The 25,367-nt window shown below is 40.1% G+C and overlaps 1 pseudogene; it reads left to right on the forward strand.

Annotated features, from left to right (window-relative positions):
• Nucleotides 1–24,564, forward strand: LOC102408896 (annotated as a pseudogene).
• Nucleotides 24,565–25,367: the final 803 nt, after the last annotated feature.

Raw genomic sequence — 25,367 nt, forward strand, 5'->3', positions numbered from 1 at the left:
ATGAAGTTGCATGAAAAATTGCAGAAGGTAGGGGAACAAACGGTGAATATGTTGTTCAATAAAGTTCTTGGTGAAAATGAAAGATGTCTTTTCTTTTTACTTCAACAAAGGAAGTTTTTGGCCAAATGGATACTTTTTGTTTCTGTAAGTTTGACTCATGTAGATACTTCGTAAAAGGGAAATCATGAATCCTTTGTCCTACTGTGATTGGCTTTTTTCACTTAGTACAGTTGGCTCAAGGTTCATCTATGTTGTATCATGTGGGAAGATTTGTTTCATTTTTATGGCTGAATACTATTCAAGTATTTATATTTATATGTTTTCTTTATTCATTAATCATTGGGGGATATTTAGATTGTTTTACCTCAACTTTTAAGGTCATGGAAGTACAAATATCACTTTGAAAGTTTAGGTCAGTTCTTTTGAATAGAAACTCAGAAAGGGGATTGCTGGGTAATACGGTAATTCTAGTTTTAATTATTTGGGAAACCATACTAGTGTTTTCCATAGGAGCTTCTGGTAGTAGTATTCTACCTCCCCACCCTCACCAACAGTTGTTATTTTCTTCTCCGCTCCCTCCCTCTCCTTCCTTCTATCCCTTCATCCTTCTTTTTTTTTTGGATAGTGCCTATTGGTACCGTACTCCAGTACTCTTGCCTGGAAAATCCCACAGACGGAGGAGCCTGGTGGGCTGCAGTCCATGGGGTTGCGAAGAGTCGGACATGACTGAGCGACTTCCCCTATTCTAACAGATAGAATAGGTGATATTTCTTGCTTCTGATTTGCATTTTCTAATTTGGAGTATATATGATGCTGCTAAGTCGCTTCAGTCGTGTCCGACTCTGTGCGACCCCATAGACGGCAGCCCACCAGGCTACCCCGTCCCTGGGATTCTCCAGGCAAGAACACTGGAGTGGGTTTGGAGTATATATAAATCTTGACAATTTTCCCACTATTTTGTAATGCAAGTGTCTAATTTGATCCTTGATGGCTGAGGCATCCATTTCAAAGGGGCATCCAAACCTGACTGTCTCAGATAAACAGCCACAGGGCTAGATAAAGAGCTGGTTGCCTCCCACAACTGAGTCTCTTTTGTTTTAGAGCTCTTGCTTGATTTCAGTGACTGACTTTTTGAGCTACGTTTTTTCCTTTTTTCTTCCTGTGCTTTAAATTCCCACTGATATATATTAAGTTCACCAATAAAGAGTATTGAATTGCATTTTCAGTTGTACACTTAAATTAATATATTGTAACTCAGATAAAAAAAAAAACAGTGAGCCCTTCATTGGAAATATGATTAACTTGATTTAAATGATGGGGAAAAAATGAGAATTTATTAAAACTGTGAAATGAAATATTTCTTGCCATATTGGAAGGCAAGAAATGTCACAGCCTTCAGCGATTTTGGACCTCCAAAAGTGAGGGCTCTCAAAAGGGGCCACCAATGCCTGTGATCCAACAGATGCCACCACCCCCCACGGTGATTGCTGAGGAGCTGGGAGTGTGGTGGTGGTGGTGGTGGGGGCGGGGGTGGTGGATGCAGGAAGCAGCCATTTGCCACATCTGCCACCTCTGACTGTAAACCAGGAATTAAGGATGTAAACAATCAAGAAACAGGATTTGGCTCTAGATAGCTAAAGGTGCATATGAAAGGAATGAATTTAGTGAGCCCAGAGGCTTGAACCTTATGAACCACAACTCTCTCATGTTAGCTTCTCTTCTGATTCTACATGTGATTCTTTCAGCCGTTCATTAAGCAAAAAATATTTTGAGGTCCCTAATTATTCTCCTTTGTATATAAGTGCTTAATTTCCTACAGGCTTTCCAGACAGATAATAGTCAGCACTCATAATTTTAGTTACTAAATGGTATTTTTAAATGACCTCTTTAATTTTCACCATTTTCTCTTCAAATTAACAGGCATCTTGGGTGAAAAGGGTACAAGAAAATGCAGCAGAAGGGAATTGAATAATAAAAAAACCAACCCATTATTTAATTACCTGTGCTGAAATCTACTCATTTTAAGTTAAAAGTGAAGTATTGATTTTATGCTTGTTGAATATTTGTTAAGGGAATTCGTAGATATGATATTGTTTAAAGTTTCTAAAACAACTTTCATATGTTATCACACACACCAAATGTTTCATCTGTATACTTCAGTGGTGTCTTAAAATTGTTTCTGATTTTTTAGCCTCACCCTGCAATCCCACTTTCATTCTGTGCTGTGCTCCCTGCAATGTGATCTGCTCCATTATTTTCCAGAACCGTTTTGATTATAAAGATCAGACTTTTCTAAATCTAATGGAAAAATTGAATGAAAACTTCAGGATTCTGAGCTCTCCATAGGTTCAGGTGAGGCCAAGGTCCTTTCTTCCTGAGGAATTGTTGCAGGAAGGGGGACCCCTTCCACAGCCTGAAACTGGGCTCTTGTCTAACACTCGGAAATGAATTGTCCAAGGAGACACACGTGCTGACAAAGCAAGAGATTTTATTGGGAAAGGGCACCCAGGTGGAGAGCAGTAGAGTAAGAGAACCCAGGAGAACAGCTCTGCCTCGTGGCTCACAGTCTCGGGTTTTATGGTGATGGGATTAGTTTCTGGGTGGTCTTTGGCCAATCATTCTAATTCAGAGTCTTTCCTGGTGGCGCACGCATAGCTCAGCCAAGATGGATGATAGCGAGAAGGATTCTGGGAAGTGGACAGACACGCAGTGTCTCCTTTTCGACCTTTCCCAAACTTACTAGTTCCATATTCCTTATCAAGATCTCTTGTCATAAAACAACTCATGCAAATGGTTACTATGGTGCCTGGCCAGGGTGGGCGGTTTCAGTGTGCTTCCCCTAACAAAATGGCTTGCAGTCTTGGATTTTATGTTAATGGGGTTAGTTTCCTGGTTGTCCTTAGCCAATCATTCTGACTGAGTCCTTCCTGGTGGTGCATGCCTTGTTCAGCCAAGATGGATGCCAGAGAGAAGGATTCTGGGAGGTGGTTGGACAGGTAGTGTCTCCTTTTGACCTTTCCAGAACTCTTCTGGTTGGCGGAGGTTTATTAGTTCCCTGTTCCTTACCAGGAACCTCGTGTCATAAAACAACTCATGCAAATGATTACTATGGTGCCTGGCCAGGGTGGGCTGTTTCAATCAGTGTGCTTCCCCTAACAGAATCATTTCTGCTGTTTTCTCCATGAGGTCCAGATCTCTATACACCAAACTGTGAGGTGAAATTGTGAAGAGTGCAGTCCTGCCTAGAGCTTAGCATCATGGAGTGCTCATCTGGGGCTGATGGTTGAGCCCTTTGATGATAGACAAGAAAATGCTTGCCCAGAAAACAGAACTGCAGTTCAGTCCTGTTGACACTGTTCAGTGGTTTTTCACACCAATTTCCGGAAACTACTTTGGTAACTTCTCCAAAGGGATGCCCACAGCAATTGAAGGACTTCTAGGTCCTTCTGGAAAGGCTCCCATTACTCACAAGTCTTGTCATTCAATCTCCACTGTTGACTAAAAAAAATATAGTCACATCCTGAAAGTAGAGAGTTATTTTATTTGGTGGGAATGGTTAGGACTCTGAGTGCGGGTGACCACATCTGAGAAAATTGCTCCAAGGAGGCAGGAGGGGGAGTCAGACTATATATGTTTGCAACAAAGGGAGCAAGCAGCCTGAACATCAAAGATCAGATATCAAGTTAAGGAATTTAGCATTCTGTGTATGAGAAGATGCAAGCCTCTTGGCTCACTGTATTCATTCCTTTCACATGCACGTCAGGTCTCTGGGGCCAAATCCAGTTTCCTTGTTCACCTAGAGGAATGCAGCCTCTTTAAGTTTCTTCTTGCCTTCCCCCAGCTCCTCAGCAGTCATCTTGGGGGGTGGCAGCATCTGTCAGATCTCAATTTTGGGAGCCCTCATTTACATTTGGAGGCCAGAAATCACTAATGGCTATGACATTTCTTGTTTATTGATATAGAAGGAGATACTTTAATTTCATACCACTTAGTTGCTGTTTAGGGCTTTCCCAGTAGCTCATGGGTAAAGAATCCATCTGCAGTGCAGGAGATGTGAGATGCAGGTTCCATCCCTAGGTCAGGAAGATGGGAATGGCAACCCACTCCAGTATTCTCACCTGGAGAATCCCATGGACAGAGGCAACTGTCAGGCTACAGTTCATGGGGTCACAAAGTGTCAAACACAACTGAAGTAACTTAGCACACACACACACACACACACACACACTTGCTACTTAAGCACATGAGTTGACAGAAATATCTGCATTTAGTAAGGAGGAGAATATCTCCTTCAAAGGGGAGAGTGCTGCCAGGGGACAACTAGGATAGGAGGGAGATCTTGATGCTTCATTTGGCATCTTAACCTACAAGGTAATTGCTTTGGGAATGACAAAATGATTGTTTTTCTGTGTGTAAGAAACATAAGCAAACATTACAGGCGTACCCTGTGCTAAGCTATGTTCTACCCTCTGCCTAAGAGACATCACAGAAATCACTTAATTCTTCTGGTGCCCAGTTACTTTATCCATAAAATATTGTTGTGTTTCCTGGTTCTTTAGGATCCTATCAGCCCTAAAATATTGATTTTATGTTTGAGTGTATGAGGCAGAAGTAGAAACATCAAAGACCAGCTCTGTGTTCTTTTCAGGTTATTTAAATTCTCTTGTCATCTACAAATGTAAATCATAGTATTTCATGTCATCCTATATATCATGATGGTAAGGAAGAATTGAGGTAAAATATGAGACAATTGAGATAAAAATGCATTTATGCGATAAACATGATATATGTGTAGAGGAAAAAATTATCATATTTGATCCATGGTCATAATTTTCTCCCTCAAATGCATCTGTCAACATATGTGTGTGTGGTTAGTCACTCAGTCATGCCCGACTCTATGTCACCCCATGGACTGTAGCCCACCAGGCTCCTCTGTTCATGGGATTCTTCAAGCAAGAATACTGGAGTGGATTGCCATGTCCTCCTCCAGGGGATCCTCCTGACCCAGAGATCGAATCCAGGTCTCCTGCATTGCAAGCAGACTCCTTACCATCTGAGCCACAAGAGAAGCCTATACTCATATAAACATGATATATGAATATAGGAAGAAATCATCATATTTGATCCAGGGTCATAATTTTCTCCCTCAAATACATCTGTCAACATAGAAAATTATGTATTTGTGAAGTGAAAATTTCTCTCAATACAGAGACCATATTATATTAATATTTATACCACAGTTGTTAACCAGGGCTTGACATATTAAATAAGTCTTCACTAAGCGTTTTTTATTTAAGAAACTACTGCTTTCTCTTCTAGATCTGTAATACTTGCCCTGATCTCCTAGATTGTTTCCCAGGGAGTCATAACAGAGTACTTAAAAATTCTGCTTATTCACAAAATTATTTTTTGGAGCAAACAAGGAAACACCAAGCATCCCTGGACATTAACAATCCTCGAGACTTTATTGATTGTTTTCTGATCAAAATGGAGCAGGTAAAATGTTTATGACAGCTCAGTTCTTTGATTGCTTGTGCATTTTGCAATTCATTGAATAATTTTGAATTTACTAGGAAAGTTTCAGTGGTCAAGTAAGTAATGCCAATAAGCATTTTAAGTGTCTATTGTGTGCATATATTGTATGCACTAAGCATTATGAAAGATACAGTATTTAACTTTTAAATAAATGGAAAAATTGATCTTGCTTTTTGGGTACTAGTTGGACTGTGAAGAAAGCTGAGCGCTGAAGAATTCATGCTTTTGAACTGTGGTATTGGAGAAGACTCTTGAGAGTCCCTTGGACTGCAAGGAGGTCCAACCAGTCCTAAAGGGGATCAGTCCTGGGTGTTCATTGGAAGGACTGATGCTAAAGCTGCAACTCCAATACTTTGGCCACCTCATGTGAAGAGTTGACTCATTGGAAAATACTCTGATGCTGGGAGGGATTGGGGGCAGGAGGAGAAGGGGACGACAGAGGATGAGATGGCTGGATGGCATCACCAACTTGATGGACATGAGTTTGAGTGAACTATGGGAGTTGGTGACAGACAGGGAGGCCTGGCATGCTGTGATTCATGGGGTCCCAAAGAGTAGGACACGACTGAGTGACTGAACTGAACTGAACTGAGTATACCCAAGAAGAGTCAGAATGACTCCTCAGGTGAAAAATAAATAATTACAAACAAGGTATAAAATACAAATATCATAGTATAATATGAAGATGGGCATGATCTCTGTACACACTGTTTGAGGGAATGGAAGAGAATGGCTTAATCTAGCTGGACTTCTGCATGTCAGGTGGTTGAAAATAAATTTAATATGTTTGCATGAAGGAGAAGGAAAGGAATTTCAGATGGGTGAATAGTGTATATAGAGGTGCAAAGGTGTATGATGGGAAAGAGTAGGTGAATGAAAGAGAGAAGCCTTGAGTGTAAAGTAAAATGAATTGTCATAGATATGGAGTTTGAGGCTGGTATCCAAGACTCTGAACCCTGCACCATTAGTTGAAAAGACTGTTTTCCTCACACAAACCATCATGGCACCCTTGTCAAAAATCAGTGGAAGGGTTTATTTGTGTAATCTCAAATCTTTTCCAATAGTCTATATGAAAACCTTATACCATAACACATTATCTGTTATTTGTAATTACTAGCATTGTATTATAGTTAGTTTTGAAATTGAGAAGTGTGAGTCCTCTAACTTTGTTGTTAATTTTTAAGAATATTTTGGCTATTCTGAGTGCCCTGAATTTTCAGACTAATTATAGGATAAACTCATCAATTTTTGCCAGGAATACAGTAATGATTTTGGTAGGGATTGTAGGAAATCTGTAGATTAGTTTGTGGAGTAATGTCATTTTAAAAAATAAGATGAAATTCACATACCATACAGTTATCCATTTAAAGTGTACAATTTAGTGGTATTTATTGCACTCACAATATTGTGTGATTACTTGCTCTAATTTCAAAACTTTTCCATCACTCTGCAGGAACATACCCTTCCAGTAAATGATCACTAACACATCTTGTGTTAACCTGTTATCTGCTTTATATCTCTATGAATTTGCCTATTATGTATATATCATATGAAAAGTCTCACAGCATTGTCCCTTTTGTTTCTAGCTCTTTCACCTAGTATAGTATTTAGGAGGTTCATCTAAGTTGCATGTATCAGTACTTTGTTATTTTCTTTTATGGATGAATAATATTGAATTTTTGCACATATTATAATTTTTAATCTATTCATCTATTGATGAACATCTGTTTTGTTTCTGTCTTTGAGTTTTATGAATAGTGTTACTGTAAACATTTGTGTCGGAGAAGGCAATGGCACCCCACTCCAGTACTCTTGCCTGGAAAATCCCATGGATAGAGGACCCTGGTAGGCTACAGTCCATGGGGTCGGTAAGAGTCGGACAGAACTGAGCGACTTCACTTTCACTTCTCACTTTCATGCATTGGAGAAGAAAATGGCAACTCACTCCAGTGTTCTTGCCTGGAGAATCCCAGGGACGGGGGAGTCTGGTGGGCTGCCATCTCTGGGGTCGCACAGAGTCAGACACGACTGATGCAACTTAGCAGCAGCAGCAGCAAACATTTGTGTACAAGTTTTTGATGGATATTTTTTCATTTTTGTGGGATGTATTTATAGGAGTAGAATTGATGAGCTATGTGGCAATTTTATGCCTAATTTTGAGGAACTGGTGATGCCGGGAGCCAGCATGAGGAACTCCGCCCGTGGCAAAGGTCATAAGCAAGGAGGCTCGGCATACACAAAGGCAGGATTGAGCCTCAGGAGTCCCCCTGGAAATTCTCGAGCATCTACCCCCAAAACCAGAGTCTGCCTACTTTAGTGCTTTATGCTCTCGCCTACACTTCTGACTTTATGGGGGGCTGTCCCCCACCACCTCTCTCTGAAAAAGAGTTAACTTACAGCTCCAGTTAATAAAGTTCCTGGGCGTGACAAGAGTGTTTCAACCTAAAAACTCCTTTGGAAGTCCTCTAGCCTGCCTGAATAGGTTCTTCCAGCCACGTGTGATTGTTCAGAGTCTCCTAACCTTGAGAGGCATGAGATGTTCTAAACTGTCTAAATACAGATTCCTTTGAGCAGTTAAAAGATTAATTAGAAATTGTATTGGTGAAGGGTTTTTCACTTGTTGGGCCAATGTTTGCTGCTAAGTTTCCATATCCCTTACCTACGGTGTCCCTGAGAGTGTATTTATTAATATAATTGGTGTATAGGAATGTAAATAATAGCTTTAATGTTTGTAACCTTGGACCCTTGAGTTAATTCTTTTCTTATTATAGCCTACCACACCTTTGCCCTATAGGAATGCAACTTTATCTAATGCTTTCGGAGGGTGGCGCCTGACTTGAGAATAATCACCTTTAGAGAAAAATAAGTTTTCTGAAGAAAGGATCATAAAATGTTAACAGGCCTCTTGGCCAGAAGATGATATAATTCACCTAAACTTTTGCATATGATGTTTGCAGGAAGAAAGCCTGGCTTACTGCTGACTCTACCCCTTCCCCCATTATCCTCTATGCACAACTTAAGGTATAAAAACTACTTTGGAAAATAAAGTGCGGGCCTTGTTCACCGAAACTTGGTCTCCCCATGTTGTTCTTTCTCTCACCTTCTGGCTGAATTCCAATCTGGAGCGTGGAGGCTCGTCAAGCCTACTAATTATGCCTGGGCTTCTAAGATCTGACCGGGGAGGCCTTAGTGTCTCCTCTCCTTCAGGAGAACGGGAGGACGCCTGCGGCCTACATAGGTGATGCAAATTCCTTATTTTGGAATTTTGTTAGCTTTCCACGTAAACCAAGTTATTCAGCCTCTTTTCTCCACTGAATTTTCTCACTGAGCTATCCTTATTTGATCACTCTTTATATCTTTAATTCTATCGTATCCTGATCGCTGAAGCTGTCTCCCCTTCGAAACCCCTGGATCCTGCTGGGTCTGGACCCCAGTATGGCAGCCTTTTCCACAGTGACTACAGCAGTCATGTTCCCACGAGCAATGTACAGGGGTCCTGTTTGCCCACATAGTGGCCAATATGTATTTTATAATTTTTTGTAATTATTAAAGCTAGCCTAATTAATGTGAATACTGGCCAGAATACAGGAGTGGGTAGTCGTTCCCTTTTCCGGGAATCTTCCCAACCTAAGGATTGAACCTAGGTCTCCCTCATTGCAGGCAGATTCTTTACCAGCTGAGTATATCAGAGAAGCCTAGTTGGTCTGGATAGTTCTTCTATTTCAATTCAATAACTTTTTACCTGTCAGTTATACCTCAGTAAAACTTGGAAATTTTTTATGTATATAATGTGTGTGTGCGTGCATGCTCAATCGCTTTAGTTGTGTACAGCTCTTTGGGACCCTATGGACTGTAGCCCACCAGGCTTCTCTCTCCATGGGATTCTCCAGGCAAGAATACTGGAGTGGTTTGCCATGCACTCCTCAAGGAGATCTTCCACACCCAGGGATTGAACCTGTCTCCTGCGTTGTATGCAGATTCTTTACCACTGAGCCACTGGAGAAGCCCTTTAACGTGTACAATATGCTGTTTTGATACACGCATGCTGGAGGCTATGCTTAGGATTTGAATGGGATTTTGAACTTGCTTCTCTTCCAGACTGGGCCTGAATGGGATTTTGAACTTGCTTCTCTGCCAGACTGGGCCATAAGATGTACTCTGCACTTCCTGGGTACTTGTGGCTAGGATTACTGGTAGGAAAAAATATTGTAATTTTGCTTGTTTTTCCTATGCTGTTGGTATCATATTGAACAAATCATTGCCCAGACCAATATAAAGAAGCTTTCCCTTTTTGCTTTCTTCTAGGTGTTTCATGGCTTTAGGTCTTATGTTTATGTCTTCAGTCCATTTAGAGGTGATGTTTTGTATGTTGTAAAATAATGATTCAAATTCTTTTTTTTTTTTTTGCAGGTGGTGATCTAGTTTTCCCAGCACTCTATTTTTGAGAAATTGTGCTTTCCACATTATGTATCTTGAGATAAGTTGATCATAAATTTGTCCATTAATTTCTGGGTTCTTTATTCTTTTACATTGGTCTGTGTAGCTGTTTTTATACTGTTTTGATTATTATAGCTTTGTAATATAGTTTGAAATCAGAAAGTGCAATTCCTCCACCCTTGTTCTTTTTTAGTATGGCAGTGGCTACGCAGGGTCCTTGGTTGTTCCATATGAATTAAAATATTTTTTTAAATTATTGACTTTTGACTGCGCTGGGTCTTCATTCCTCTGCAGGCTTTCTCTAGCTGTGGCAAGTAGGAGCTATTCTCTAGTTGTGGTGCATGGACTTCTCACTGCAGTGGCTTCTTTTGTTGTGGAGCATAGGCTCTAGGGTGCCTGGGCTCAGTAGTTGTGGTGCATGGGCTTAGTTGCCTCATGGCACGTGGGATCTTCCTGGACTAGAGACTGAACTCATGTCCGCCGCATTGGTAGGCAGATTCTTAACCACTGGACCACCAGAGAAATCCTTGCATATGAATTTTAATTTTTTTATATGTCTGTGAAAAGTTCTATTTTGATACGTATTTCATTGAATCTGTAGATTGCTTTTGGTAATATAGACATTTTAACAATATTAATTCTTCTTATTCATATACATGGGATATCTTTCATTAATTGATCCTCTTCGTTTTCTTTTTTATAGTTTCCAGTGTACAGATCTTTTGCTTCCTTGATTAAATTTATTTTAAGTATTAGGAGATCCAATCAGTCCATCCTAAAGGAAATCAATCCTGGGCGTTCATTGGAAGGACTAATGTTGAAGCTCAAACTCCAATACTTTGGCCACCTGATGCAAAGAGCTGACTCATTTGAAAAGACCCTAATGTTGGGAAAGATTGAAGGCAGGAGGAGAAGGGGACGACAGAGGATGAGATGGTTAGATGGCATCACAGACTCAATGGACATGAGTTTGGGTAAACTCCAGCAGTTGGTGATGGACAGGGAGGCCTGGCATGCTGCAGTTCATGGGGTCACAAAGAGTCAGACACAACTGAGTGACTGAACTGAACTGATCTGAACTGAAGTAGTTTATTCATTTTGTTTCTATTTCTTGAAGTTCTGTCAGTTTTGCCTCACATATTTAAATGCTCTGATGCACTTGCAAATAACACCATTCCACTTTATAAGTTAATGCCTTATAAGTTAATGTCTCTTATAATGTCTTATAAATTCATGTTTCCATTATAAGTTAATGTCTCTTATAATAAAAAATAATTCTACTTCTTCCTTTCCATCCTTTATATCATTGTTGTGGTTCATTCCACTTATCTATAAGCATAAGGTAAGAGTAAGTGAAGTCACAGTCATGTCCGACTCTTTGCGACCCCATGGACAGTAGCCTGCACCAGGCTCCTCTGTCCATCGGATTTTCTTGGCAAGAGTACTGGAGTGGGCTGTCATTTCCTTCTCCAGGGGATCTTCCCGACCCAGGGATCGAACCCAGGTCTCCCGCATTGTTGACAGACACTTTACTGTCTGAGCCACCAGGGAAGTCCATATATAAGTCTATGTATATTTGTATATATGTCCATAACCATTACATAATCAAATATACTGTTACTATTTTCTGCAAATTTTTATCTGTTAGAGCAATAAAGTAAATAAGCAAAACTTTTTATTTTACTGTCACTCATTCTTTCTTTATAACCCTTTTTTATGTAGATGTGTTTCTGACCTATATGATTTTCCTTCTCTCTAAAGATTTTTAAAACATTCTTTGCAAGCCAGTTCAACTGGTAACAAATTCCCTCAATTTTGTTTGCTCGTTTGCTCAGAAAGTCTTCATTTCTCCTTCACTTTTTAAGGAAATTTTGAAGGATACAGAATTTAGATTGTTGGTTTGACCATCTGTATGTATTCTTTGGAGAAATGTCTGGTTAGGTCTTCTGCCTATTTTTCAATTGGGTTGTTTATATTTGTGTTGTTGAGTTGTATGAGCTGTATATTTTGAAAATTAAGCACTGGCTGATCCCATCATTTGCAAATACTTTTCTTCCATTCTGTAGGTTGTCTTTTCGTTTTGTTTATGGTTTCCTTTGTTGTGCAAAAGCTTACTAGTTTGATTAGGTCCTGTTTGTTTATTTTTGTTTGGGAGACTGACCTAAGAAAACATTGGTTCGATTTATGTACCAGACACATTTATCTAAGCATACCCCTGGATGCTGCAAGTGTTTAATTTCCAGGGAACAAAAATAATTGCTCAGACCCTTTGTGCATGGCCAGTAGCTATTTCAGTGGACGGACTGATTCCTAGAACTTCCTCTCTGCCTTTTGTGTGACATTACTCTAGCAATGCCATCCTCACAATACTGAGTGTCCAGATCTATGACAAGGTAAGTTATTTGTTTATTTAGGTTTTCTTTAATTGTTTTGTGTAATAATGATAGGCTGTGTACACATAACCATTGTATCTGCAAATCAAATTCAAGAAATGGAAACACTAATATTGTTTTATGAGAGCACTGCTTTTCTTACAGACTTGAATCATTTTGAACTGAGAAGCCAAAAGCTTGTGTGATGCCACTGTTACTGAGGGAAATTAACAAGAGCACACATTCAGTGAATTTAGTTTGTCTTAATTGTGTTTCTTATATAATAATAGACATGGCACTGGGGCCCTGGAGATAATAAATGCATCATAAAATTAACGCTAGTCTAGGGACATGTTTACAAAATATGCTTTTTTTTTGCATGTTAACGATCCCTTCTACTCAGTATTTAAAACTGCCTGCTTGTTATGTATTCTGTGTCACATCATCGCATCAATCCTAAAACAGCATTACTTGTCCTTTTCGATTGCTGTCTGTCTCCTTATTTGTGAGAGATATTCACTTAGTTTGTCAGCTTTGGCATTGCATTACTCCTTCCCATCCCTTTTTCCCCTTGGGCAGAGAAAGCCTCAACTTTCTGTTTTTATGATTGTAGTGTAACTTCAAGCTGTATATTCTTTTTATTCCTACATTTGTTTCTTAGGTCAAGCTGCTAATTGCATTGCATGTGGAATACAACCATGATGGTCCTGTATTGTCTTTGTGAATCCATCCTCTTTATTATAATTTACATATAGTTCATTTTAAGTTGTGCTGCAGTATTAGCTTTTGTACAATTTCAGCTTCATCGTGAATATACAGACAGTATTGAGTTCATGTACATTTTTAACAAAGAAGAGAATAATGAAATCTTGATTCAGGCTTATAACGTCTTTCATGTTATGGCCCTAATTTATCTATTTCTACTAATTAAGATTTTGTTCATCTATGAATAAGAGAAAACCTGTTAATGAATGCTTTAACGAATAGTGGCTATATTTATCTCATGTACAAAGAATCTTCTGTCAATGGAGGAATAGTACAGTAGTCCTGAAATATCAGGGATTCAGATACCTTCCATTTTTATTTACTTATGCTGAGTATATAGAGCTCATGGGCGTGTAAGCTAAGTTGCCTCAGTTGTGTTTGACTCTTTGCGACCCTTTGGAATGTAGCCTGCCAGGCTCACTCATTATTAAAACTTCTTGTCCCAAAATGATGTTGGTGTATTCTAATAACTCCTTCAAATATTTGTTTTGGGTAGGAAGGAGGGCATAGAGGAAACAATTCCAATAGTCTTCTGCTTGTATCTCACTGGCAAAAACTGTGTTGCTTCTTGTTGTTGTTTAGTCGCTAAGTTGTGTCTGACTCTTTTGTGACCTCATGGGCTGTAGTCCACCAGGCTCCTCTGTCCATGAAATTTCCCAGGCAAGAATCCTGGAGCGGGTTGCCATTTCCTACACCAGGGGATCGTCCCAACCCAGGGGTCGAACTCATGTCTCCTGCATTGGCAAGTGGATTCCTTACCACTGAGCCACCAGGGACGCCCACTGCTTGGCTCACCTAAATGCAAAATAGGCTGATGAATGGGACTTTTAGGCAAATGAGGAATAAGTTATGAGAAACTGATGTTTGAGTCAGCTGATCTATAATCTCTTGCTATATTCTACAGTAGTTCTTTTCTAAAATTGCACCTTGCAGTGTGTGTGTGTGTGTGTGGGTGGCTTCCCAGGTGGCACTAGTGGTAAAGAACCCATCTGCCAATACAGGAGATATAAGAAACGTAGGTTCGATCCCTGGGTTGGGAAGATCCCCTGAAGCAGGTCACAGCAATCCACTCCAGTATTCTTGCCTGGAAAATCCCTTGGACAGAGGAGCCTGGCGGGCTACAGTCCCTAGGGTCACAAAGAGTCAGACACGACTGAAGTGACTTAGCATGCACACACACACATATATAAAATAGGCTTAACTTTAAAATAATGTGAGTTATTTTGGATTACCTGTAATTCTGAAAAGTTAACCTGTCAAATAATTGTATCAAATCATTCCTAGGAAAAGCACAATGAACAATTGGACTTTACATTTGGAAGCTTGACAGCTACTATATTTGATTCATTTGGAGCTGGGACGGAGACAACAAGCACTACCCTGGGATATGGGCTCCTCCTCCTGCTGAAGCACCCAGAGGTCATAGGTATGATAACATGGTGGTCAGGGTGATTTCAGAAGAGATACTGGAAAGAAACTGAGAGTGCTTTCCGTCTTGTTACTCTTAGAGAATTACTTAAATCTCTGTTTGAGCAGCTTAATGTTTTCAGATTTAATGAAGGGATCCTTCATTAAATAATAAGAGAACATCTTTGCATAACCTGAGAGGTTGAAGACACGGTGGACAGCAGCAAAATCAATACAGCAGCATCTGGATTTCATGAGAGGTCATTTCATTTCATGCCCTGGGACTGCATATTGGTTTTATTATGTAAGGGCCACTTACACGTCTGCTCATTCTGAAAATGCTGTGTTCTAAAGCCAGAGTAGGGAAAATGGAACTTCTCCTTATTGAAGTCTGAGTGGAAATTCTAAAACTTAATGAGGTAGCTTGAGATAGCATCCACATTCTGGGAGTGATGAGTGAGTGAAAGTCACTTAGTTGTGTCTGATACTGCCGGGAGCTAGCACGGGAGTCCCCACCCCCATGACAAGGACATGTGGGACAGATCTGGTGGGCAAGGTGAGCCAGAACTCTAGGGGTGCCCCTCTGGGCCTGCCTGAGGGCCTACCCCAAAACCTGAGCCTGTCTGTTTTACTGCTTCATGACTTTCACCAACTCCTCTGACAGTCACAAGGGGCTATCCCCAACCACTCTTATCTGTAAGAACAGCAACTTAGAGCTCTAGTTAATAAGTCTCCAGGGTATAATAAGGTGTGTTCCAATTGTGTTTCCCTCAGAAAGCTTTCTAACCTGCCTAACAGGTTTCTGGACTCCTACAGCTGTGCATGTGATTATTTACGGCCTCCCAGCCATATGAGGCACAAGGAGACTTAGTTATTCTAACAATGCAGAGCCTCTCAGGGAGTTAGAAAATTGTTAAAATAGAACTGATAGAAGGTTTCTTTGTTGAGTTAATGCCTGCTGCCAAGTTTCTATATTTCTTATCCACTGTGTTCCTGGGAGTGTATTGATTAATATAGTTGATATATAAGAAATATAAGTAGAAGCTTTAATGTTAATAATAACCTTGGACCCCTAAGCTAATAAATTCTTTCTTTAATTACCCCCATGACACTCTTGCCCTTTAAGAATGCAACTCTGTTTAGTGCTTTCGGGGAGTGGTATTAAACTCTAAGAAAAATCACCTCTGGAGAAAATAAGTTTTTCTGGTTGACTAATTCTTATCAGAAGAAAAATGTTAGCAGGTCTCCTGACCAGAAGATGATGTAAATCACCCAAAGCCTTTGTATTTGCGATCATAATTAAGGTCTGCTGACCTTACATGACTTTGCATCCCCTATTATCTTCTATGTACAACTTGAGGTATAAAAGTCCCTGCTAAAAATAAAGCTACAGGCCTTGCTCACCAAAGCTTGGTCTCCCCGTGTCGTTCTTTCTCGTCTCCTTTTCTTTTCTTTTGTCTCTACTCTTTCTTCAGGCCAAAGTAATTGGAGCGTGGGGGTATATTGATTTCCCACGTAAACCAATTATAATTAGGCCTCTGATTCTCTCCACTGACGCTATCCCTTTAAATCGCCGAAGCCGTCATCCTGAGGGAATCCCTGGATCCAACCGGGGCTGGACACCGGTATGATACTTTGTGACCCTATGTACTGTAGCCCTCTAGGCTCTTCTGTCCATGGAATTCTCCAGGCATGAATTCTGGTGTGGGTTGCCATTCCATTCTCCAAGGGATCTTCCTGACCCAGGAATTGAACCTGGGTCTCCTGCATTGCAGGCAAATTCATTACCATCTGAGACACCAGGGAGGTCCACATTCTGGGAAGTGCTCTAAGCATTTAGAGTCACAAGAAATTGTACCTTTTAGGCATAAGATGCCTATAAAGGGTTTTTTTTTTTTTTTTTTTTTGTCCAGAAGTCTGTTTCTATAAAAATGATGCTCAACAAAATAAGAATTTTGAGGGTCAACAATTTTATATTTTACAAAGTACTTTTTTTTTTTTTAATTTACCTTGTAAGAGTTTATGATTGTGCATGGTGGGTTAGAAAAGACATTATCTTGTCCTGTTTCACCATCCCATTAAAAACTTATTACAAACAAGACTAAGAGTTTTAAAGTTGAACAAGAGGAGGTCAGGAAATACCAAATCTTCAGTGCATTTCTGAAGCACAGAGAACATACTGAGAAGTAATAATGAACTCTTTAGGGAAGATGAAGTTGCATCCTAAATGTAGAAAGGAAAAGTACCTAATCAAAGTTAATATGTATACCTATAACCCCATAAAGTTGAGTATTTAGAAGTACCAAATGTCAAAGAGGGTAGAAGGAAAAAGAGACTGAAAAAAGTAGCAGTCTCTGCCTCGTCCCCTTGACAAATCCTTTTATCACATAACATTTTCTCCAGTGTGATGAGAGAGGCTTATTCTTCAGAGAAACTGAAACCAACAGGCTCTACACTCAGGGACACTGGGCAGAAAAAGAGGAAAAGAGTGAGGTGCACAGCCGAGAGGCAAGGTTAGGAAAGAATCCACTTCTTGAATTCAGAGACTTTCAGTTCCTTTCTCCATTGTAGTTCCCCGAATGCAGGGAGTTTCTGTTTGTCTTATTATATATACTAATAAAGAAGTATATATAGATGTATCTTAAGCCTAGTTCCAAATAGGAAAAGGAGTATGTCAAGGCTGTATATTGTCACCCTGCTTATTTAACTTATATGCAGAGTACATCATGAGAAATGCTGGACTGGAAGAAACACAAGCTGGAATCAAGATGCTGGGAGAAATATCAATAACCTCAGATATGCAGATGACACCACCCTTATGGCAGAAAGTGAAGAAGAACTAAAAAGCCTCTTGATGAAAGTGAAAGTGGAGAGTGAAAAAGTTGGCTTAAAGCTCAACATTCAGAAAACGAAGATCATGGCATCTGGTCCCATCACTTCATGGCAAATAGATGGGGAAACAGTGGAAACACTGTCAGACTTTATTTTTTTGGGCTCCAAAATCACTGCAGATGGTGACTACAGCCATGAAATTAAAAGATGCTTACTCCTTGGAAGGAAAGTTATGACCAAACTAGATAGCATATTCAAAAGCAGAGACATTACTTTGCCAACAAAGGTCCGTCTAGTCAAGGCTATGGTTTTTCCTGTGGTCATGTATGGATGTGAGAGTTGGACTGTGAAGAAGGCTGAGTGCTGAAGAATTGATGCTTTTGAAGTGTGGTGTTGGAGAAGACTCTTGAGAGTCCCTTGGACTGCAAGGAGATCCAACCAGTCCATTCTGAAGGAGATCAGCCCTGGGGTTTCTTTGGAAGGAATGATGCTAAAGCTGAAACTCCAGTACTTTGGCCACCTCATGTGAAGAGTTGACTCATTGGAAAAGACTGTGATGCTGGGAGGGATTGGGGGCAGGAGGAGAAGGGGATGACAGAGGATGAGATGGCTGGATGGCATCACTGACTCGATGGACGTGAGTCTGGGTGAACTCCGGGAGTTGGTGATGGACAGGGAGGCCTGGCCTGCTGCGATTCATGGGGTTGCACAGAGTCAGACAGGACTGAGCGACTGAACTGAACTGAACTGAACTAAGCCTAGTTCACAGGAGAGTTAAATGTATCTATATTATATCAGTTATCTCTTTATGTTTAGGTGAATTTCTGAACTATAACTCATGTTTATGATGTTGTTGGGACACCTTCATAATGCCTCATGTGTCCTTCAATTTGTATGCAAATGTGGTGTGCACTTTTATTTCTCCATCCTTCTTACTTATCTGTTACCAGCTAAGGCCCAGGAAGAGATTGACCATGAGCTTGGCAGACACCGGAGCCCCTGCATGGAGGACAGGAGCCACATGCCCCACATGGATGTTGTGGTCCATGCCATCCAGAGATACATTGATCTGGTCCCCACCAGTCTGCCCCATGTGGTGACCTGTGACATTAAATTCAGAAATTACCTCATCCCCAAGGTAGGATTGCTTGAGTGCTAGGTTGCTTCAGTCATGTCTGACTCTGTGTGACTCCACTGGACTGTAGCTTGTCAGGCTCCTCTCTCCATGCGATTCTCCAGGCAAGAATGCTGGGATGGGTTGCCATTCCCTTCTCCAGGGGATCTTCCTGACCCAGGGATCGAACCCGCGTCTCCTATGTCTCCTGCATTTGCAGCCGAGTTCTTTACATTAGTGCCACCTGATAAGATTGGGTCCTCTTATACTGACCTCAGTAGTCTTGAAGTTCCCATTTACACAGTATGAGTGCGGTTCTCGATGAACACAAAAATCCTGTGTGTGGTGGCTTGATGGAAGGTGTGCTGTTTCTAGTTTAGTCTGTAAGGCTTTATAACAGGCTTTGGTAGCTGACAGTGCAAGTGTTTCAAGTTTGTTCTGCCTCTTTTGTATTGTTTGTCTGATCTTAGATGTTTATTTTTCCAAATGTTATCAGTTTTTATTTGATATTTGTTTGTATGAGTGTCAGTCAATTCACCAAAACACTCTGCTGGGATTTTTATCTGGGTGACATTAGATCAATCTGAAAAGACTTAACATCATGACACATCGAGTCTTTCAATTAATGGGCATGGTATATAGTCCTTGGTTTGGGGAGCTTTCTTTAATTTTCTCAATTATGTCTTTTTCAGTAAATTGGCTTGCAAAACTTTTTTGCAAGATGCTTAATACTGTTATAAGTTTTAAATAATGACTATCATTTTATTATCTGGAATACAGAAGTATAATTAATTTTATCATTTGGATAACCTTATATAAAGCAGCATTGCTAAATTAAAAAAATTACTAATAATTAATTGCAGTTTCTATATACATTGTCATACTATCTGGGTAAATATCTTTGTTTCATCCTTCATCATTTCTGGTCTCTTGCAGGGTGAAGATTAACATAAAATATTAAGCATGATGTTTTATATACATTTTGTTAGATTTTTAGTCAGTTTCAGTTCAGTTCAGTTCAGTCACTAAGTCGTGTCTGACTCCAGGGACTGTAGCACACCAGGCCTCCCTGTCCCTCATCATCTCCCAGAGTTTGCTCAAACTCATGTCCGTTGAGTTGGTGATGCCATCCGACCATCTCATCCTCTGTTGTCCCCTTCTCCTCCTGCCCTCAATCTTTCCCAGTATAAGGTCTTTTCCAGTGAGTTGGCTCTTTGCAACAGGTGGCCAAAGTATTGGAGCTTCAGCTTCAGCATTAGTCCTTCTAATGAATGTTCAGAATTCATTTCCTTTAGGATCGACTGGTTTGATCTTGCATCCCAAGGGACCCTCAAGAGTCTTCTCCAACACCACAGTTCAAAAGCATCAATTCTTTGGCATTCAGCTCTCACATCCATATATGACTATTGGAAAAACCATAGCTTTAACTAGATGGATTTTTGTTGGCAAAGTACTGTCTCTGCTTTTTAATATGCTGTCTAGGTTGGACATAGCTTTTCTTCCAAGAAGCAAGGGTCTTTTAATTTTGTGGCTGCAGTCAATATCTGCAGTGATTTTGGAGCCCAAGAAAATAAAGTCTCTCACTGTTTCCATTGTTTCCCCATCTGTTTGCCATGAAGTAATGGGACAAGATGCCATTCATGATCTCCATGTTTTGAATGTTCAGTTTTAAACCAGCTTCTTCACTCTCCTCTTTCACTTTCATCAAGAGGCTCTTTAGTTCCTCTTTGCTTTCTGCCATAAGGGTGGTGTCATCTGCATATCTGAGGTTATTGATATTTCTACCAGCAATCTTGATTCCAGCTTGTGCTTCCATCCAGCCCACCATTTCACATGATGTACTCTGCAAATAAGTAGGGTGACAATATAAATATACAGCCTTGACATACTCCTTTCCCAATTTGGAACCAGTCCATTGTTCCATGCCCAGTTTTAAATGTTGCTTCTTGACCTGCATACAGAGTTCTCAGGAGTCTGGTAAGGTGGCCTGATATTCCCATCTCTTTAATAAATTTCCATAGTTTGTTGTGATCCACAAAGTCAAAGGCTTTTAGGGTAGTCAATGAAGCAGAAGTAGATGTTTTTCTGAAATTCTCTTGCTTTTTATATGATCCAATGGATGTTGGCAATTTGATCTCTGGTTCCTCTGCCTTTTCTAAATCCAACTTGAGTATCTGGAAGTTCTTGATTCACATACTGTTGAAACCTGGCTTTGAGAATTTTGAGCATTACTTCGCTAGCATGTGAAATGAGTGCAATTGTGCCATAGTTTGAGCATTCTTTGGCATTGCCCTTCTTTGGGACTGGAATGAAAACTGACTTTTTCCAGTCCTGTGGACAACAACCATCAACATGAGAATGTTGGATTCCACCAAAAAAGATACCCCACATCCACGGGTAAAGGAGAAGCCTCAACAAGATGATAGGAGGGGATCAACTGCATTTAAAATTAAATCTTAGACCCATCAGAGAAGCTCAGAGGGCACAAACAAAACCCTGTGCACGCAGGATTGAAGGCAAGGAGCAGTGACCCCCCCACAGGAGACTGAGCCACACCTGCCTTTAAGTGCTTGAGTGTCTCCTCCAGAGGCATGGATCAGCAGTAACCTGCTGTGGGGACAAGGGCTCTGGCGGCAGCAGACCTGGGAGGCAAGGCATGTGGCATTAGTCCTCTTGGAAGAGGTCGCCACTGGCCCACCATAGAGCCACTGAGCAGACGACACACAAACTGCAGAACAATTATAGCAAAGAAGTTCTTACACTGTTGCAAAGGTTCCAGGGCCCACAACAGATTTCCTAACCTGGGCATCTGGCAGAAGGACTGAGAACCCCCAGGGAAACAACAAAACCTTCTTTGCACCAGGACCTGGGAGAAAGGAGCAATGACCCCACAAGAGACTGAGCCAGACTTGCCTGCGATTGTCCTGGAGTCTCTGGTGGAGGCTTGGGTTGACAGGGGCCTGCCATGGGGTCAGGGCCACTGACTACCACAGTCCTGGGAGCTGCAATATGTTGGCATAAATAAGTCTTTTTGAAGGCCAAACTATAGGGAGGGAACATAGCCCTACCCATCAGCAGAAAATAGGATTAAAGATTTACTGAGCATTTACTGAGATTTACTTGCCCACCAGAGCAAGACCCAGTTTTACAAAGCCATCCTTTCCATTAGGAAACTTCCACAAGCCTCTTATCCTCATCCATCAGACAGAATGAAACCACAATCACAGAAAACTAACCATACTGACCACATGGATCACAACCTTGTCTGACTCAATGAAACCTTGAGCCATATTAGGAATAAAAGAATTTTATTTGAGCCAAATTTAGGACTAAGCCTGTGAGACAGCCTCTCAGATCACTCTGAAGAGCTGCTGTGGAGAAGCATGGTTTTCAGCACAGTTTTATACTTTGTCAGAACAAAGTACATCAAGCAAATCAGGGAAACATTCCTTCAAGGTTTCTTTTTTTTTCTCCAAAGATCAGCATGTTTACAAAGTCAGTATGGCCTTGAGACCTGGGAAGGGAGTCTTTTCAGCTTTGCTGTCCTAAGAACATTTAATCTGTATTTTAAACATTTTTTATTTCTATTCAGTCAACCCTTTTAAAAAATGATTAAACAGATGGGTAATGTATGTCTGATAGGCCACAAAGAGGCTGCTTTACTTAATGTAAAATTCAAGTTAAATGAAGTATAAGCAAGAATGACTTCCCCATTCCTCAGTATGTAAAAATTTCTTCCATTAATATCAGTTTATCTATCTATCCACCTATCCATCAACACCTCACTACTTTAGTGAGTATGTCTCATTAACAATGATTTTTATAAAGAGAACAATAATATTTACACTCAAGAGTTACCAAGAGTACACTCATATTATCTTATGTACAGCTTATACTTAAAAATTCCCAATTTGCCTAGAATATACTTTATAGCTTTCTTTTTTCTTTGCAATTTAATATGTAGCCTAGGGATAAGTATATAATTTGGTTACCTTTTCTCTTTAGTTTCCTGTTATCAGTTCCCTTTGCTTTGTATTTCTTTTAACATTTAACTTTGTGAGGAATTCAATTTAGTAGTCTTGTAAAATATTCTGCAGGCAATTGTTTTCTAGAGATTAGATTTCAGTTACTATTTGGTTAGACAGCTATGTAGGTGCATTTGTGTTCCACTGAAATTCTTCTGGGAGGTGGGGACACATAATGTCACCCCATTATTGGTATGGGGGGTTCTTCATATAATAAGGTAGTATCTGCCAGATTTCTCTATGGGAGAGTTTCATTTTTTTTTTAACATTTAATTAATAAAAATCTATGGTGTAGTACTTCAGGGCTTTGTAAATATCAAACTTCTTAACCATTCACTCTACAGTTTTAGCATTTATGGATGACACTTGCTTGAATTAATGATCCTATGCTGAATTGTTATAAAATGATTTTTCTAATTTTATCTTTGCTTCTGTTTCTATGCTGAGATTAATCTGTAATGAAATCTACCCTATACTTACAAATAAGACAATCTGCATGAAAATGATTAACACTAATAGTTGCTCTAGTACTTATTATTATCATAGAAGAGGTTATTTTTGACTAGATCAGATATCTGTTTACAAAAGTACTATGGACAGATAACTCCAAACACTTCAAGTTCCAATAGTGATTTCCATTTCAAACCATTGTCCACATATGAGAAGAGTGGAAATCGAAGCGACAAAGCAGCTGTGATGGATGGACACCAGTGTCCAAATGTGGTGATAAGCAGAATGGATTCACCCTGGGACCCATGTACTCACTGTTTCAAATGCTTTTGAGGTTTACTTGCAACAATTCTGCCACTCATCTTTAATTTATTTTTGTTTATTACTTGCTCTGTCTGCTGCTGTCTTGCTCAAAATGCCACAGCCCTTCTTTAGGCCTAGGATCCCTCATCTATAAATCATAAAATTGGACTAAATGGTTTGCAATATTTGTGCAGCTCCAGGACTTCTGTGTAGTTCAGTTTATCTTCATCTGTTCTTTCCAGGGCACAGATGTATTAACATTGCTGACTTCTGTGCTACATGATGACAAAGAATTCCCCAACCCAGAGGTATTTTGATCCAGGCCAGTTCCTGGATGAGAGTGTCAACTTTAAGAAGAGCGAGTACTTCATGGCTTTCTCAGTGGATAGCACAAGTTTATTTTCTTCATCACTTCTTTCTGGGCATCAGCTGGAACTTTCATCCCCACACTAGGGATGGTAAAAATGCTTTTTTGTCCATGATGAGGGGCAGCAATCACAGTGCCTATATACTTTCCCTCCCCTCAATACATCCTCATTATTGGGCTCGATTACTGAAGCTTGGAGAGGTGACCCAGATCTTTCAAATTCAGAAATAAAGTTTAGCTACATTCTGAAAATGTAATAAAAGTGCATCTTAGACAAAAGAAACTCTGTTATAAATCTTTGAAACTTCAAGGTTGATGAAGAGTAAATACACTTAGAGCAGAGAACAGAGGCTGTGGAGAATGGAAAGAAACATGTTGGACCATCAGATTAGGAACAGAAAATAGAATGAATATATGTGTGTTTCTAGAAAAAGATTGAACTTGAAAATATCAGGTTGCAGGTATAGTATTAGAATACTTAATGAAGTATGTGGTATAGTGCTGATGCTCAGTAAATGTTTGTTGAGAGAAGGATACCTGTTAAGATAAGATTTAAGTGGATAGCATGTGTGCCTACCCTTTGCCCATCTGTCTATCCAGCCATTCTTCTTCCTTTCCATTCATTGAAACATTCATCAAATGCATAGTCTCTTTCTGACAGCCAGAAACACAATGTTCTGTACATAAACAAGGAGTATATGTACTCTCTGTGTTTCTTGTTTGCAGGGAAACGGATTTGTGTGGGAGAGGGCCTGGCATGCATAGAACTGTTTTTATTCCTGACTACAATTTTACAAAAATTTGCCTTGAAATCTGTGGTTGACCCAAAGGGCATTGACACCACCCAAGTTGCCAGTGGGTTAGTTTCTGTGCCGCCTTCTTACGAGCTCTGCTTCAATCCTGTGTGAGGAATGTTATATCTGGCTTCAACTGCTCTCATCGGGGCATCACTCACCTCTTTCCCTTTAGTTTTCCTGAAAATTCCTTCTCTGACCTCTTATCTCATTGTGCTGTTTCACTGCAGAAATGTATCTGCTATTCTCCATATTCTGTAACATTTGTATTGGCCATCACATATGCTAATACTTGTCTAATATTGAGTATTATTATGTAATCAGTACAAAATATAACAAGATGGTTAGTGTATACCAATGGAGAGCCTTCTCCTGTGCATGTTTGAAATAAAAGGCATAATTTGATGAGTCAGTTCTCAGACTCTCCCTGTTTTGTGCTAGTGCATGTACGAAATGGAAGAAAAGGTGCAAAAAGGTCATGATGTTTCTCCTAATTATAAGCCTTTACATCTGGCTTCCACAGGACTGGAAAAGGTCAGTTTTCATTCCAATCCCAAAGAAAGGCAATGCCAAAGAATACTCAAACTACCACACAATTGCACTCATCTCACACGCTAATAAAGTAACGCTCAAAATTCTCCAAGCCAGGCTTCAGCTATACGTGAACTGTGAACTTTCAGATGTTCAAGCTGGTTTTAGAAAAGGCAGAGGAACCAGAGATCAAATTGCCAACATCCGCTGGATCATCGAAAAAGCAAGAGAGTTCCAGAAAAACATCTACTTCTGCTTTATTGACTATGCCAAAGCCTTTGACAGTGTGGATCACAATAAACTGTGGAAAATTCTGAAAGAGATGGGAATACCAGACCACCTGACTTGCCTCTTGAGAAACCTATATGCAGGTCAGGAAGCAACAGTTAGAACTGAACATGGAACAACGGACTGGTTCCAAATAGGAAAAGGAGT

Source organism: Bubalus bubalis, chromosome 23 (genome assembly GCF_019923935.1).
Source record: "Bubalus bubalis isolate 160015118507 breed Murrah chromosome 23, NDDB_SH_1, whole genome shotgun sequence".
Lineage (NCBI taxonomy): Eukaryota > Metazoa > Chordata > Mammalia > Artiodactyla > Bovidae > Bubalus > Bubalus bubalis.